The 17132-nt window shown below is 36.7% G+C and overlaps 1 protein-coding gene across 3 annotated transcripts in view; it reads left to right on the top strand.

Moving 5' to 3' along the window:
* AGTPBP1 (ATP/GTP binding carboxypeptidase 1) overlaps positions 1-17132 on the top strand; it is a 169247-nt gene that overhangs the window by 151253 nt on the left and 862 nt on the right. The window lies entirely within an intron of this gene.

The raw sequence follows: 17132 nt of genomic DNA, 5'->3' as shown, positions 1-17132 counted from the left end.
AAGAGAGGACCCGAGGAATACAAGTCTAAGCTCCAATTTCTTATTATGAGATTCACCAGACATGTAATTTCTATGTCAAATTATTATGAAAGTTTCTGAACCCTTCACTTTAATTTCTGTACTTTTGTCACCATGGGCCAGTAACAAAAAGTTTGTGGACCACACTGGTCTATGCTCTGCACCTTGAGCAGCATTATTCTAGAACAAATCAATCTCTTTGTCATTGCAGGGTCTTTGCAATTGGTTGTTTTCTCTACCAAAATGTCTATGCTTCTACTTCTTTAAGATTTTATTCTTATTCTCAGTGCTCTTCAGTTTTAGTCCATTGTGTTTAGGAGTAGACTTATTTTTAATATAGTTTGCTTGACACTTGATATGCACTTTTAATTTGAGGACTCTTGTCTTCAATTTTGAAAAGTTCCCAGCCACTTTCTCTTTGAAAATTGCTTCTTTATCTTTCCCTTTATTGTGTTGTTCTGAAATTCTTGCATTAGAGCTTCTCAATCTGTTCTCCATGCACGTCTCCTAATTGCTTTTTCACATTTTCTGTCTCTGCTGCAGTCTAGGTAGATTCTTCAGTATCATTTTATAATTCACCCACTACTCAGTTTTCAGTCTAGAGTTTATCTCGTGGGAGATTTTTATTTGAATGACTATATATGTCACATCTAATTGGGTCTTTTTTTTGTTTCTGCATGCTTTTATTTCACATTGTCTTGTTATAGCTGTTATTCTTTCCTCCTCTGAAGACCCCAAACATTTTTCAAAGTCATTTGTAGATTGTGCCAGTTACTGTGTTGGTAAATTCATCCCCTGTTTCTCTTGAGCCTGTAGTTCACAGGCTCACTGAGTAGGAGTCCTCCCACTCCCAGCCCTTTCTAGTCTTTCCCCTTAACCTCTTACTGATGTTGTGATTACTTCTACCTGTCCCTTTCGGGCCTCCAGTCCAAGCTTATATTGCCTTATGGTAGGTAGCATGATACTAGTTTTCTGTTAGCATATCAGATCTCCCATTGTTCAATGATTAGGAATTTTGCAGGACAAGTCACTGAGTTCTTGAGGGTTCTGACTCTGATGCCCTGTATCCTTCTTACTGACTTCATAATTGCAACTTTATAAAATCTTTAGCTTTAGGTAGAAACTTCAGCCTTATCTTTTTTTTCAGCCTTCTTTCTAAAGTGGAAAGCCTTACTTCAGCTGCTGGATTCACTAGCGTGCCTCTAGGGCACTTTGTAAGCCTCACCATTGCCTTGAAGGAGCTACTGCTATTAGCTTTTGGATCTGGCAGCAGACCCATGACCTGATTTTGTGATTCTATTCTTCTCCTGGTCCAAGGAGATGTATCTTGTTTTACATGCATCTATGTCTTTTTTGTTTTATTATTTTGTATTTTATCTAAGCATTGCTGTGTGTTTGGACCAGGAATAACTAGAATCTGAAAGCATACTTTTCTGTACCAACTTTTTAAGAGAAGTCTTTCACTCACACTTTGCCTGGCTAACTCCTAGTTTAACCCCAGGGACCATATTTATGCCCTTTACAATAATGTAGGCATTATATATAATGTGCCAACCATGATGCCGTGCAATATGTGCCAGTCACAAATTGAGTTGAATAAATGGTAGGTAGCTATATAAGATTTAAAAATTCAATTGTATTAGATTGCTTGGGAGGAGGGCTGTCTTACAGTGCCCTAAATACCAGCATAAAGACATTAAGCTTTATCCTTTAGGCAATTGGGAATTTTGAAGCCACTGGCAAAAGTATGCCAAATGATAGCTTTTACCTGAAGATAGTGTATGAATTTTATTGAAGCTGGGTAGGTGGAGGCAAGAAAATTCTTGAGAAAGCTGTTCAGAATCATGTATGTTTGAGAAGATAATGAGCTCCAATAAGAACAGTAAGGCCAGGTGCTGTGGCTCACGCCTATAATCCCAGCACTTTGGGAGGCCAAGGCAGGAGGATCACTTGAGGCCAGGGGTTCAAGACCAGCCTGGATAACATAGCAAGACCTTGTCTCTACAAAAAATTTAAACATTTTTTTTAATTAAAAAAAAAAGAATAGTAAGAATAAGGGGCAATGATTGAGGATATAGTATTAGGTAGCATTGGAGGGATCTTAATTACTGAATATGGAACCAGAAGCAGGTAAAGCCACATTTTCAAGTATAAGTGAAAAGGGCAAATGACAGTAGTGGAGCTGAAACTAGGAAACCACTTACCTTTTTGTAAGATCCTCCCTGTCCTTTTCTCTTTATTGTCTCTGCTCTTCTGGATCCTATCTTTGTCCTTGTTAATTTATTCTTCTGTTTCCTGGTTCTAATGTGAAACTAAGGTATCATTTTAATAAATATAAGTTCTCCCTATTTTTTTTAGTTGAAGTTTACCATTTTATAATCTTTCAAGCCCATGTTCCCCTGCCAGAATTTTGCTTTATTCAACCTGTATGCAATGTGGATGGTTTTATTCCACACATTAGCCCTCAATTAAATTTTATCCCTCTTGGTTTTAACTGTTTCCCAGGACATAGTATCTGTTGTGAACTAATTTATTTTCACTTATAGACAATCTTATATTAAGTAAGCTTGAATAATTGCAGCTATAGGAAGAGATGTTTATAGTAAATGTCTTTTTCAAGATAATTAGTAACTCATTGATAGATACTGTCTTAGTCCATTCAGGCTGCTCTAACAAAATACCATAGACTGAGAGGCTTATAAATGACAGAAATTTATGTCTCATAGTTCTGGAGTCTGTGAAGTCCCAGATCAAGGCACTGTTAGATGTGGTGTCTGGTGAGGGCCCACTTCCTCATAGGCGGCCCTCTTCTCACTATAACTGCACATGACATACACATTCAGTCCCTTGTATTCCATTCCTCTCCCTTCCCCCAAATTCATGCCCTTCTCACAAGCAAAATATATCTATTCCATCCCAGTAGCCCTCAAAATCTTAACTTGTTCCAGTATCAACTCAAAAGTTTGAGTCCAAGACTCATCTGAATACATCATGCATTGCTTAACATTCTGCAAAATGCATCGTTCAGCAGTTACATCATCATGTGAACATCATAGAGTGTATTTACACAAGCCTAGATGGTATATAGCCTACTACATGCCTAGGCTACATGGTATATATAGCTCGTTGTTTCTAGGCTACAGACCTGTACAGCATGTTACTGTAGTGAATACTGTAGGCAATTATAACACAATGGGAAGTATCTGTGTATCTAAACATACCTAAACATACAAAAGGTAAGAATACAGTATTATAATTGGGACCACTGTCATCTATGCAGTCTGTTGTTGACCAGAACATCATTATATAGTGTATGACTGTATCATTTAATCAGATAAGGGTGAGATTCAAAGTATAATCATCCTGAGGCAAATTCTCCTTTAGCTGTGGGCCTATTTAGGTGCTTCCAAAATACAGTGGTGGGATAGGCACAGGACCGACATTTCTATTCCAACAGGAAGAAATAGGAAAGAAGAAAGAGTGACAGGTCTTGAGGATTTCTGATACCTTAAGGCCAGAGAATAATCTTCTTTGGCTGAATTCAGTGCTTTCCTGGCCTACTGGGTGGTCCCACCTTCTGGACACACTGGGGGTCTCATCCCTGCAGTTCTCCTGGCCAGGGGTTGAATCCCTAAGACTCTAGTAAGTCCTGCCCCCATGGCTTTGCTGGGCTTTGCCCTAGTGGGGGCTCTTTGTGGTGGCCCTGCCTTTGTGGTAGTTCCTTGCCTGGGTCATGTGCCTGTGGCTCCATCCTTTGAAATCTAGGTGGAGAAAGGCACATTCCTCAGTCTTGTGTATTCTTCAGGTCAGCAGAGACAGCACACATGGATGCTGCCAAATGCCTGCACCCTCTGAAGAAGTGACCACTGCGTGCATGCCACACCTGGGCCCTCTGAAGCTACACTTGGTGCTGCCGATGAGCATGGCACCAGAATGTAGGGACTGGAGCCTGTGATGAGAGGTGCTGCCAGGCTGCCAGTGCTGGGATCCCAAAGGCACAGGTGGCCCCTGTTTTAAAACCACTCTGATGATCTCCGAATTGCCTGGGGGGAGGGAGGAATCATTCTTTCATTTTCTTAGACAATAGCTCCTGGCAGATGGCTGACTAATCTCCTTATCAGATGGTCCTTTGGCCATACCCTTGGTTCCTCTCCAGAACAGGAACCTGCTTTCTCATTACAACATAGGCTACAAATTTCCCAAATCTTAAAATTCTACTTCCTTTCTTATGAATGATTCCATCTTTAAATCATTTCTCTCTTCTTGCATTTTTACTGTTAATACAAGCAATCAAGAGAAGCCAAGCCACACCTTCAACACTTTGCATAGAAATTTCCTAAGTCAAATATCCAATTTCATTGCTTGTAAGTTCTACCTTCCACAAAACACTAGGACAGGAGCACAATTCAGTTACGTTCTTTACCACTTTATGGAGAGAATTGCCTTTCTTCCAGTTTCTAACAACATGTTCCTCATTTCTGAGAATGTCATATTTCTGACATTCTATCAGGATTAGTTAGGTATTCTTTAAGAAGATTGAGGCTTTCTCTACAGCTCTTCTCTTTTCTTTCTGAGCCCTTACCAGAATCGCCCTTCATGGGCCATTCATAGCAATGTGGACTCTTTCTAATGTTCACCTTCAAACTCTTCCAGCCTCTCCCCATTACCTAGTTCCAAACTGCTTCCACAGTTCTAGGTATTTGGTACAGCAGTAGCCTTACTTCTTGGTACCAGTTTCTGTCTTAGTCTGTGCAGGCTGCTATAACAAAAGACCATATACTGGGTAGTTTATAAACAACAGAAATTTATTTCTTACAATTCTGGAGGCTGGGAAGTCCCAAGATCAAGGTGCCAGCAGATTAGGTGTCTGGTGAGGGCCTACTTCCTGATAGATGGCAGTCTTCCTACTGTAACCTCACATGGCAGAAGGGGTGAGGGATCTCTCTGGGGTCTCTTTTATAAGGGCTCTAATCTCATTTATGAGGGCTATGGTTTCATGACCTAATCCCAAAGGCCCTACCTCCTAGTACTACCACCTTAGGGGTTAGGATTTCAACATATGCATTTGGGGGATATGAAAACATTCAGTCCATTGAAGATGTCATGTAATTATTCTTCACAACACTGTTACCCATGAAATATTTGGCACATAACACTTGTTTGTTTAAATAAACTAAGAAAAGGGTAAGAGACTTATTCAAAGCGAATCTGTGATAATTATGAAAAATAAGATCCCATTTAGTTTCTACACCATTGCTTCATACAGTAAATGATAACTTTGGTTTTACAACTAACAATGGAGATTTAAAAATTAAGTGTATGTTGAACAAAGCTTAAAACTACTAATCTATAAAATTATTTTAATTGGAAAGTTTGAAACTTCTGAACGTATGACTTTATGTTAAAAAGCTGATGGATTTTTAACCATGTTGGTGTTACTGTATATATATAAATGATGTAACTAACTTTCTTTTTGTTTAGTGTTGGTTTTTAACCTTTCTGTGTCTTTATATTTAAATGTCTTATAAGCACAATATAGTTGTATTTATAAAAATCTAGTCTGACAGTTATCAATTCAAGATTTAATTCACTTATATTTGTTATAATAATAATAATTTTTTTTTTTTTTTTTTGAGATGGAATCTGGCTCTGTTGCCCGGGCTAGAGTGCTGTGGCATCAGCCTAGCTCACAGCAACCTCAAACTCCTGGGCTCAAGCAATCCTTCTGCCTCAGCCTCCCGAGTAGCTGGGACTGCTGGCATGCACCACCATGCCAGGCTTATTTTTTCTATATATTTTTAGTTGTCAGGCTAATTTCTTTCTATTTTTAGTAGAGATGGGGTCTTGCTCTTTCTCAGGCTCTTGCTCAAACGATCCACCCGCCTTGGCCTCCCAGAGTGCTAGGATTACAGGCATTAGCCACGGCGCCCAGCCTGTTATAATTATTAATGTATTTAAATCTACCAGAGTATTATTTCCTTTCTGTTTATTCTACCTTCCCTGTGTTCTTTTTTCCCCCTTCTTTTAGACTGACAGATTTTGGATTGGTTTCAGATTTATATTGATTTTATCCTCTTAACTTCCTTTAATGCCAACTTCCACGTGACTTCATGCATTCTCAGTTTATCAAACTCTTAATATAAATTTGTGCTTTTATCTCTTTTTGGACAACACAGGATCCTTAGAACATGTTAAGTCCGTTTAACTCCCTCTCAACATATCTGCTGTTGTCAGATATTTTAATACAATGTTTATTTTAAATTTTACAGATGACTGTTTTGTGCAGTTATTAGATCTCACCACACATTTATATCACCGTCCTCTTTTCTCCCTCTTCATTTCTTCCTCCATTTTAGGTTTTATCTGAGGTCATTTTTCTTTTTTTCAAAGGACACTGTTAAGTCTTCACCTTCATTTTTGAAGGATATTTTTGCTTTTTAATAAAGCCAGTGGTTGAATATTCATTATGTTTTATATTTCCAGGGTATTCATTGGAAATTACCAACATCAGTCATTTTAATTTTACCCAATTGTGTTTGTTGTATAATAAAAATTCCATCTGATGCAACAAGTTTGCATTATGTCTTTCCTAGAGAATGTTTCCCTCTTGGTCAAAGCTGGGAGTATTGGTAGGAGTCATAAAAGCATATAGCTATGTAGTATTTTTGTGCTTTTAGCAAATGGTGTTTTTATTTTACCTGTTATCTGAACTATTAAACAATTGCAGTGACCCTCATTTAAATGATTTGAGAGTGAGATTGTTAAAACATTCAACAATTCTCAAAAGGAAGATAGAATAAGAAAAAAAAGAAAAAACCATTCAACAATTCTTATTAGGATATTATGGCTGACTAAATTTCAGGCCATTAGGTCTATGGAAGAAGTATACGAAGTTTGAGCATGTTTAAGACATTACAGGAAAGTGAAGCTGGAAAAATAATAATTTCTATACAATATTTTATCTTAATTAAAAATATACCCATGTTCAAATGAAGCCTGATTAATGTCTCATAATCAAAAACACTGTTTGGACCTAGTTTTTTTAAAAACTGAGATGAAATTCACAGAGCTTAAAAATTCACCCTTTTAAAGTGAACAATTCAGTGGCATTTAGTATGTTGACAATGTTGTACAATCATCAGTCAACCTTTATCTTGTCCAAAATTTTTTATCACCCCCAAAGGAGATCCTCATACCAATTAAGCAGTCACTGCTAGCCCCTGGCTACCACTAATCTACTTTCTGTCTCTATGGATTTACCTATTCTCCATATTTCATATAAATGGAATCACACATTATGTGACCTTTTGTGTCTGACTTCCTTTTCACTTACCATGTTTTTGAGGTTCATCCATGTTGTAGCATGTATCAGTACTTAATTCCTTGTTATGTATATAGCATGAACATTAGAACATATGATGAGAGATTTTTCCTAATGAAGTTATTAAGATAAATAGCACTTAAGCCAGAGAAAGCCTTTAAAATATACTTAGCATTAGTTATATTTTGTGTTGATACTTTTTAAAAAACTAATTTGGTGTGTTTTGATAAAGTTAGAGTATATTTCCGATAAGGTACAGGGAATGACTATGGGTCTGTGGACCAGTTAGCATCATAATATTCCTTGGCTAAAGGCTCTAGTCCTGCCCTCAGCATTACATGAGAGCCTGGGTGGACATTATTGGTAAAATGATACAAAGATATTAATTGCTGTAGACCATTAACACTAAAATGAAATATTATCCTCTATTATCCATATTTTCCTTAGGTAAAGCTGGTGTGTGTTTGTTTATATATATGTAAGAACTTTTTCTTCTGAGAAAAATAATATAGATCATTCTTGGCTAAATGTTACTGGTAATATCTAAAACCTAGCTATGTAGTAAAGTTTACTAATATTAATGTGCTTTATTTTTAATGCACAGTTTACTGTCTAATAAAGCTAATCTTAGAAATAAATATCTTCCTTTTTAATGGCTGTGATAGACATACTTGAGTCTGGTTTGCATTTCTTAGGACCATTTATTGCTACTACATAGAAAATTCTTGCAGTTATTGCTGTTGGAGTATTTTCTAGGCAGATAATTCATGTCATGTAATTGAAAATCACATCAAAACTTCTAGTCTGTTGGAAATCATATTTGCTTATAACTAAAAGTATACCATTTGTGTTTGTGCTAAGTAAATGGAATACTGTTGTACCCACAAATACAGAGAATTAAAGTCATCCAGAAAAATTAGTTTGGTACTGAAGTAAGTACTTCAGGATTCCAGGCCAGATTTGGTTATAATGAAAGCTTTGAGGCTTATCATAAGAGAAGTAAATGATTCTTATAATTGATATCATTGAGATAGGTATCACGTTAGTAATTGTTTACAGGGAATTTGATCATATATGTTTATAGATATTTATATGTTATATTTTTGATAGCCTCTTGGAAAAGTGAATTATTTCTCTCACATAAGTGTCTATTTGAGATTTCAAAACAAGACTACAGTACGTCAGTGTAAGGAAGAATATATATTTAGTAAACGTGTTCATATTTGAAAAGAATGTATATACTTTAATTGCAGAGTACAACATTCCATGTATTTTAGATAAGATCAAGTTTATTAATCTGTTGTTTAGATTTTTTTCTATCATTATACTTGTTCTATTCCCTACTAAGAGAGGTGTTTTCAAGTTTCCCCCTATGATTGTGAATGTGTCTACTTTTCCTTTTAGTTCTGTTGATTTTTCCTTATATATTTTGAAGTTATGTAGTAGGTAGTGTAGAACTTTTGAAATGTTAATGTCATTCTAGTGGATTGATCCCTTTATCATTATAAAATGTCTCTTTCTTTAGTAATGCTTCTTGCTTTAAAATCTACTTTGTTTTCCATTAGCATAGCTACCCTAACTTTCTTTGGCTAGTTTTTGCATAATATATCTTTTTCCATCCTTTTCCTCTCAGCTTTTCTGTGTTCTTGTATTTAAGATGCAGCACGTAATTGTATATTTTAAAATCCAGTCATTCATCTTTGTCTTTTAATTGAAATATTTACTCCATTTCCATTTAGTGAATTATAGTCACGCTTGTAAGTTACCATATTTGCTTTCTGTTGATTTCACCTGTTTTATGTTCTTTATTTCTCCTTGTCTTCTTTGAGATTAATTAATATTTTTTTGTTATTCCATTTTTGTTTCTCTGTAAGCTTGTTCTACTTTCTTTTAGTAATCTTTTATTGGTCCTCTAGAGATTACAACATGAATCCTTGGTTTATTAGAGTATAATATAAATTAAGACTTTTGCCTCTTCGCAGGCAATGCTAGGATCTTAGGATATATTATTTTTATTTAGCTTCCCACCTGTTATGTTATTGTCTTATATTTTAATTGAACTACATATATTAAACCTCATTTCACGTGATTACTATTTCAGGCATCAATATTTATTTAGATCTGCTTTTCCGTTATTCATTCCTTCCTCTGTTTCTGTTTTGGTTTAGGATTATTTTTCTTCAACCTAAAGAACTCCATTTCATTTTTCTCTTAATGCATGTCTGCTTGTAGCACATTATTTTAATTTTTACTTATTTGGAAATTTGCTTATTTCAACTTCACTTTTGAAGATTGTATCTTCAGTACAGATATCTAGGTTGGTCCTTTTCCCCCCAGCACTTTAAAAATGTCACTGTGTTGAGTTTGGGCTTCTATTGTTTTTATTGAGAAATCAACTGTTTTATTTTTTGCTCCTTGAAGGTAATAATGTCTCTTCACTGGATGCTTTAAAATTTTTTTGTCTCTGGTTTTTAGTGATTTTGTTATGAGTACTGAAGGTTGGTTTTCTTTGTATTTATCCTACTTGGGATTTGTAGCCCCTCCTAAATCTGTGGCTTGAGTCTTCTGTTGTTTTTTGGAAACTCTCCAGCCATTAGCTCTTCAAATGTTACTTCTGCCACATTCTTTTTTCCTCTGCAGGTTTAATTTATGTGGATATTTATTTATTTTAGTTTCCTATCAATTTTTGCTCTTTCTACTTCAGTCTGGAAGTTTTCTACTTGCCTATCTGTCCTTCACTAATTCTCTTTTCAGCCCTGTCTAAAAGATAGTTTTAAACCTGTCTTTGAGTTCATCATTTCAGTTGTATGTTTTTCAGTTCCAGGTTTTCCATTTGACTCTTTTTTTAACAGAAAAGAGATGGTGAGATTCTTTATCTTGTCATCTATTTTCTTGGACATATTAATCACAGTTATTTTAAAGTTCATGCCTGCCAACTCCCATGCTGGATCACCTATGGGTCTGTTTCTTTCAGAATTATTTCCTGGTTCTATTTCTTGTTATGCCTGGTAATATTTAATCAAATGCCATGTATTGTGTATAAAAACTTATGGAGGCTCTAGATATCTTTCTTCCAAGAGGATTCACTTTAGAGTAGGGAAGATTGTCCCAATCCAACGAGCACTGAGTTGACTTGAGGTGGGATTGCAAAATGTGTAAAACTTGTTTAACTCTTGGTTCATTGGCCCCTACTTTCTAAGTTGTAGCCCTCCAGAGATCACAATCAAAGGCCTAGGGCTCCTCCTCTCCTCAGCATAACAAGATTGCCAAAAAATTCTGTTGCTTGTTTGCTTATTTTTTATTTTGTTTGTTTTGCTGCTTTATGCTTTGCTGCTTATTAGCCTCTTGCACTATGTAGTTTAAGAATTTGTCAAATGCCTCTAGGGAAAAACTGTCGAGTGTTGGGGTCACATCTCTGCAACTCCCTTCTTTCAGGAGACTTGGCAGCTCTGAACTCCAATTTTTGCCTCCAATCCTTTGAGATTGCTGAAAGCTCTGATGACTTCTCTGCCTCTAACAGCTGCCCTTGCTTGGCCTTGGTTTCCACTGGACTTTGTCCCACGCACCTTTTCTTTTTGCTGATTTTGCTTTGTATCCTTTCACTGTAATGAGTCATAATTGTGAATAACGATGGTATTCTGAGTCCTGTATGTCTTCCTAGCAAATCACTGTACCTGAGGTGGTCTTGGGACTCCTAATAATCATGCCCATTGTGAATTTCTGTTAAGGTTGATTATCTTGAAGATTCTAATCTACTGAGAATGATCAGAGACAGATGGTACTGTGACCCTTTTACATGTGTGTGCAGCTGAGGCTCAGAGAAATGAATTTACCCAAGGTCATCCACCTGGTAATTCCTGACAGAACTAGGAATTGCAGCAGGTCTAACTCAGAAATTCCTCTGTTCTTAAATGTACCAATTTCAGTTTTTGAAACTCTACTGCATAATTTGGGTAATTTAATCATTTGACACTCTCATTATGTGTAAGGAAATACACATCAATAGCAAAGTAAGTGGAGTTTAGTGACTTAGTTAATAATTACTGCTTCCCAGAGCCAGCTTAGTTATACAGGTGCTCCTCCACATACGATGGACTTATGTCCCAATAAACCCACCTAAGTTGAAAATATCATAAATCAAAATGCATTTAATCCATCTTACCTACCAAACATCATTGCTTAGTCTAGCCTGCATTAAACATACTCAGGACACTTATATTAGCCTACAGTTGGGCAAAATCATCTACCATAAAGCCCGTTTTATAATAAAGTATTGAGTATCTCATGTAATTTATTGAATACTGTCCTGAAAGTGAAAAACAGAATGGTTTTGCAACATAGTAAAGTTGATACATGGTAAGTGGAACCATTGTAAGTTAGGGACTGTCTGCACTTTTCTTTCAACAAAATATAAATAAATTAGCAAAGTTCTCTCTTTTTTTTCAAATAGTTTCTTATTGGATAGTCTATACACTAGTTCTGTGTATGTGTGCTGGTGCGCATGTGTGTCTGCATGCTGTAGCTACTTAAGACTGACAAAAATTATTAATTGTATTTTCTATGGATAATTTTGTTTACTTTGTAATATTTAGGAGATGCTATATTTATCTCTCATAATAAGATAGGAATAAAATTATATTAATTATATAACTAAAATATCCTCTAGTACTTGTGCAGATAGAAAGATTTTTTTCAATTTAGCCAGGACATATTAACACAAGAAAATCAGACACTATCAGCACTTGCTGATTATTTGGGCCATAGAATATTTTCTGTTTGTACGTCAGTTTCAGAAATTCTCTCCCGTGATATCTTTATTGTGCCTTCTCAAAACATAGGTTTTTCTCAAAATTGTGTAAGAGTGTAGAGATAAGGGAGGGGAGCATTCTAAGTTGCAAAGGTAGAGGGAGTCTTTTTAATCCTGTTAGCTTGGGACAGGCCATTGCCTGGGATTTTTAGGAATTGAGAAAGATTGATTTACTATTCTCTTTAACAAGATAGGTTTTATTGTTGTCATAATAACATTTGATAATTGTGCAGTTAGTGGATTGTAAATGCTTTCACATTTATTTCCTAACTTGAGCGTGACAACTTTGTGAGTTTGTTGGGACTGATATCCTTATCTCTGCTTTACATTTGAGAAAACCTGTGCTTGGAAGGAGTAAGTGACTTGCTCAGTCAAGGTCACATAGCTGGTTAATAGAAGAATGGAAGCACAAACTTATAATTTCTCACTCCGTAGGCAGTGTTTTGTTTCTGTTGTGCACGTATAGGTAACAGCTAAAGATCTATATTCCCGTGTCCTGAGTGACAACTCAGCTCTAATGGAAGTAGAAGACATACTGCTACTTGAGGGAGATGGTGAATTTTTTAGGTTTAATTTTGTGTTACCGTAATAGTTGAACATGAGAGTAACCAGAAAACTTTCTAAATCTGTATGAATCAGAATTCTTTCTGTTTTCTTTAGAAATCGATTGGAATTATAAACCTCTTCTGCATCATAACAAACCCACACAACAGAGAGTTACAATGCATTCATCCTATGAGAAAGACTCTTTAAGTGAAGGTTTTGATATTTCTCTTGAAGCAGCATGAACAGAATTTGTTCTGGGACCAAAATGCAATTATTCTCTGTAGAATGAAATATCTCTTTCTGAATTGGTCTGGGCTTAATTACCTTTATTCTAAAAATTAAAATTTGGAATAGAAGGATGTTAAGGCAGGTGTATATAGGGCAGCTTTTGGAGAACGAAGCAAAAACAAGGCGAAAGGAGGAAACTTACGTGAAGAAAATGAGTGGAACAGGGAAGTAGTGGCATTAAAATAAAGTAATAATTAGGCTTTCTGTTTCTTATGATTGTAAGAATACTTGAACTCCTATCGCCTTGTTTAGAGGGATTATTTTATAACCCTAGGGCAAGTTAAAGTCCTTCTTTTATGTAAAGGTTGTTATTAGAATTATATGAGATAATGTATATGGAAGCACTTCCTAAATTGTAAAGCGCTCAAAACATATGTTGGAATTATTAATAAAAGCAAATATGAATTGCTATGATTGGTTGTCTTATACCTTAAAGTTTTTTCACTAAAGTAAAATCAGTGGGATGGGGTAATATAAAAATTGACAATCTTGTCAACCTCACAGCTTTTCATAATGAGTTCAGCAAACCTTTGCTGAGGTAGCTGCAATGTGTCATGCCCTTCTGGGAGCTGACAGGAGGTACTCAGATGGGTAAGTCACAGTTCCTGATCTTAAGGTGCTGTGATTTAGTATTGAGAAGACTGGCACACAAATGGGTAGTTTCAGCTTTATATAAGTAATCAGGTAGAATGTTTGTGCAGGGTACAAAAGGAATATAGAGAAAGGGCACTTATCCCAAGATGGGCTTTAAGGACATCTGAAGATGAGCCTGAGCTTCATTTTGAAAGAAATGGGAGTAGTTAGGAGAAGAAAGGTGGGAAGTATCCCTGACACCAGAGGAAACAGTGTCCGTAAAGACTTGCAGTATAGTGTGAAGCAAGGAGTGGTCAGGATATTAAGTGGCAGGATTTGCTTATGGAAAATTTTGGTTTGGATAACTCAGTGAGTGAATGACATGGAGGATACTAGAAGAGGAGAGGGCCTGGTGGGAGAACAATGAATTCTAATTAAGCAAACCAGAAGAGAAGGGTATCAGAATTTTCACCACCATTAAATGCAGCATCTAATAAAAATGGGCTGGAAAATGGCAATTGGAAAAGCAGTATGAAGGCTGGTTTCAGTGGGGTGTTGGGTGTTATAATTTTCTGCCTTTTGCTTTACCCTATGTCAGTATTCCCCTAGCTCCTTAAACACAGGTCCACTGATAGTTCCTCCCTCCCTCCTTCCCTTCATCTCTTCCTCTCTCTCTCTCTCTCTCTCTCTCTCTCTCTCTCTGACATGCATATCTCTCTCCACTGCTAACTTCCTTGTCTCCTTAGCAAACTCAACCCTGCTAATGTGCCTGAGCTACTGCTGGTGGCCCCATCACAATTGCTGAGTACTCTGTATACGTCAGCTATAGTGTAGACAGACCTTAGTGAAGCTGCAGCTAGAAGCATGATTGTGTCAGGACCTGGAGAAATAAGAGTCAAATGTCAAGGCCAGAGTGGGTTACAGGAGTGGAATAAGAGGAGTGGGCTAGTTCTGTACTCTTACTCCATACTCTTATCAGAATGGGTGATGCCAGGATATGAATGGAGTTCATGTCACAGCATGATGAAAAAGCGAAGATCAAGAAATGACAGGACCAAATTATTTTCTGGATCCAGAGCCCTGAACATTCCTTGTTATGGGGTTTCTTTTAGTCTTCCAGGAGCTTGCCTTCCAGGTCTTGCTTCTTTGTTTTAAAAGTGCACATCAGCATTTGATACCAGCATTGCTCCAAGTTTCCTTGCTGTCTAAGAGCTTATTTAGCTCGATTCCTGGGCATCTTGCTTGCTCCTAAATCATACTTCTCTCGTTTTGTTTCAGCTTCTAAGACTAGGCCTTTTCCTTTAAACCTTTTCTTTAGGTGTACATTGATTAACTCTCACATTCATCTTCCCATGTGGAACTAGAGCCTTGCTCTGACCCCAGTGCAGTGGCTGGGATTTCTGCAGCTGATTTCATTTATGCCAAGTCTTTTTTCAGATGGGGGCAGGGGGCTGGAATTCTGCTATCCATAGGTGTCTTGAACAATGCTCGCCTGCCTGCCCACCCACCACATGGGTTTTGTGCTCTTCCTACCTGTCAGGAGATACTGCCTTATCTCTGTGGAATCAGCCCCTGTACAGTACATGGCTTTTTAGCATATCCATCTCCTCCTTGCATTTCCATTATCGTTTCTTGTTATGATAGTCTCCAGGAAGAAAATAAGCAAGTATGTGGCAAAAGAAGATGCGTCTTTCTTACTTCTCTTTCCTCCTCTTTTGCTTCAGTTAGTTTTCCATCTATTCTAAGAATTCTAAAAATCACCTGAGCCTCCTGAGATTTTGGAATACAAGGTCAAGGAGGAGGAGTGAATTACTGTATTGCAAAAGAAAGAAACAAGTGATAATAGTCATTTTATTTCTTTTTCTTTTTCTTTTTTTATCAGGCAATACCTCATGCTATACCATAGAATGAGTGTTCCCCAATAGTAGTCATTTAAAAAAAGACAAATAATCTTTTCTTTTAATCTCTTTTTTTCTAAAGACCTAACAGATTCATTCTAAGTATTTTAATTGCATAATTAAAAACTGTGGGCCGGGCACGGTGGCTCATGCCTGTAATCCTAGCACTCTGGGAGGCCGAGGCGGGTGGATCGCTCGAGGTCAGGAGTTCGAGACCAGCCTGAGCAAGAGCGAGACCCCGTCTCTACTAAAAAAAAAAATAGAAAGAAATTCTCTGGCCAACTAAAATATATATATAGAAAAAAAATTAGCCGGGCATGGTGGCGCATGCCTGTAGTCCCAGCTACTCGGGAGGCTGAGGCAGGAGGATCGCTTAAGCCCAGGGGTTTGAGGTTTCTGTGAGCTAGGCTGATGCCACGGCACTCACTCTAGCCCGGGCAACAAAGCGAGACTCTGTCTCAAAAAAAAAAAAAAAAAAAGAAAAGAAAACTGTGAAATTGTTCCTGAGAGTGATAGATATTGTTATGAAGTCACACAATCCTTCCAGCCACTCAGCTTGATTTTTCAGAACTACTCTATCATATGCAACTCTGAAGTTTTAAGAGGAAGTTTGCTATATTAGATCAAGGTGGTTTTGCAATGCATTTTTCTCTTTTCTTTAATGGACAAGATTAAAACAATTGTAGGAAAAATAGGTACTCTTGTCAGATGAGTTTTGCTTTCTCTTCCCAGAAAATTAGAACCATATAATCCATTAATTTTCCCTTCCTGCCTTAACTTCCAGATATGTGAACTGTATTTAATACTCAGTCGCAGGAATTCTCTCATTTTACATGCCTAATGACATTAGCTTCTCCAATTGTTCCCTTTTCACTGTCTGATTTTATAGCTTTTAATTGCATTAGCTATGGGAGATCCTTTTTGAAAGCAGGTGGGATATAAATAAACATACATATATATGAAATTAAGGTAGTTATGCTCACTATCTTAGGGATTCTGAAATGTTTCTGTAGTGTTTCTTTGGTGTAGTGTGCGTGTGTGTGTGTGTGTGTGTGTGCGCGCGTGTGTGTAAAATCTCACAAATGGGGAGAAATCAGAATAATATGATTTTTTCAAGGAAAGGGTATGTTCTGGAACCTAGTGGAAAGGTTGTCTTAATCCCAAACAATCTACCTAATGAAATATTTAGAAGCACTTAGTGCTTTTAAGCAAATGTCTTATTTTGTGTCCCAAGGGACAGTAATTAATCTGGGTGTAGAGTGTTCACTTGTTTTTCATTTTTATTTTCGACCCACGGAAACTGTGGGGATGGGTATATGGGCTTTTTTTTATGGCAGCTAATCACTTCATAGACTTAGAATAAGTGGTTTCAGTGCATTACTTGAGGAACCAATTAAATACCCACAGTTTCTTATAAGGCCTATTGAAATTATATGTTGCCTGATTTTCAGTGATTAAAATAGGACTTTAAAAATAAATCTTAATAGCCTGCAAATTGATGAAATCTTTCAGAGAAGTAACCTGATGAGAGGGTTCATTGTTTTTTTAGCTATCTAATTGTAGGATGTATATTGGCACTCTTGTAATATAAGTAATAATTAGCGTTTCACCCTTTATTGTCAACACAAGGAGCTCTCACCTATTATAAATCTGTCAACTTATTCATTTGGATAAGATTTTT

This window comes from Lemur catta, chromosome 10 (assembly GCF_020740605.2).
Source record: "Lemur catta isolate mLemCat1 chromosome 10, mLemCat1.pri, whole genome shotgun sequence".
NCBI lineage: Eukaryota > Metazoa > Chordata > Mammalia > Primates > Lemuridae > Lemur > Lemur catta.
This window is presented reverse-complemented; position numbering and strand designations above follow the sequence as displayed.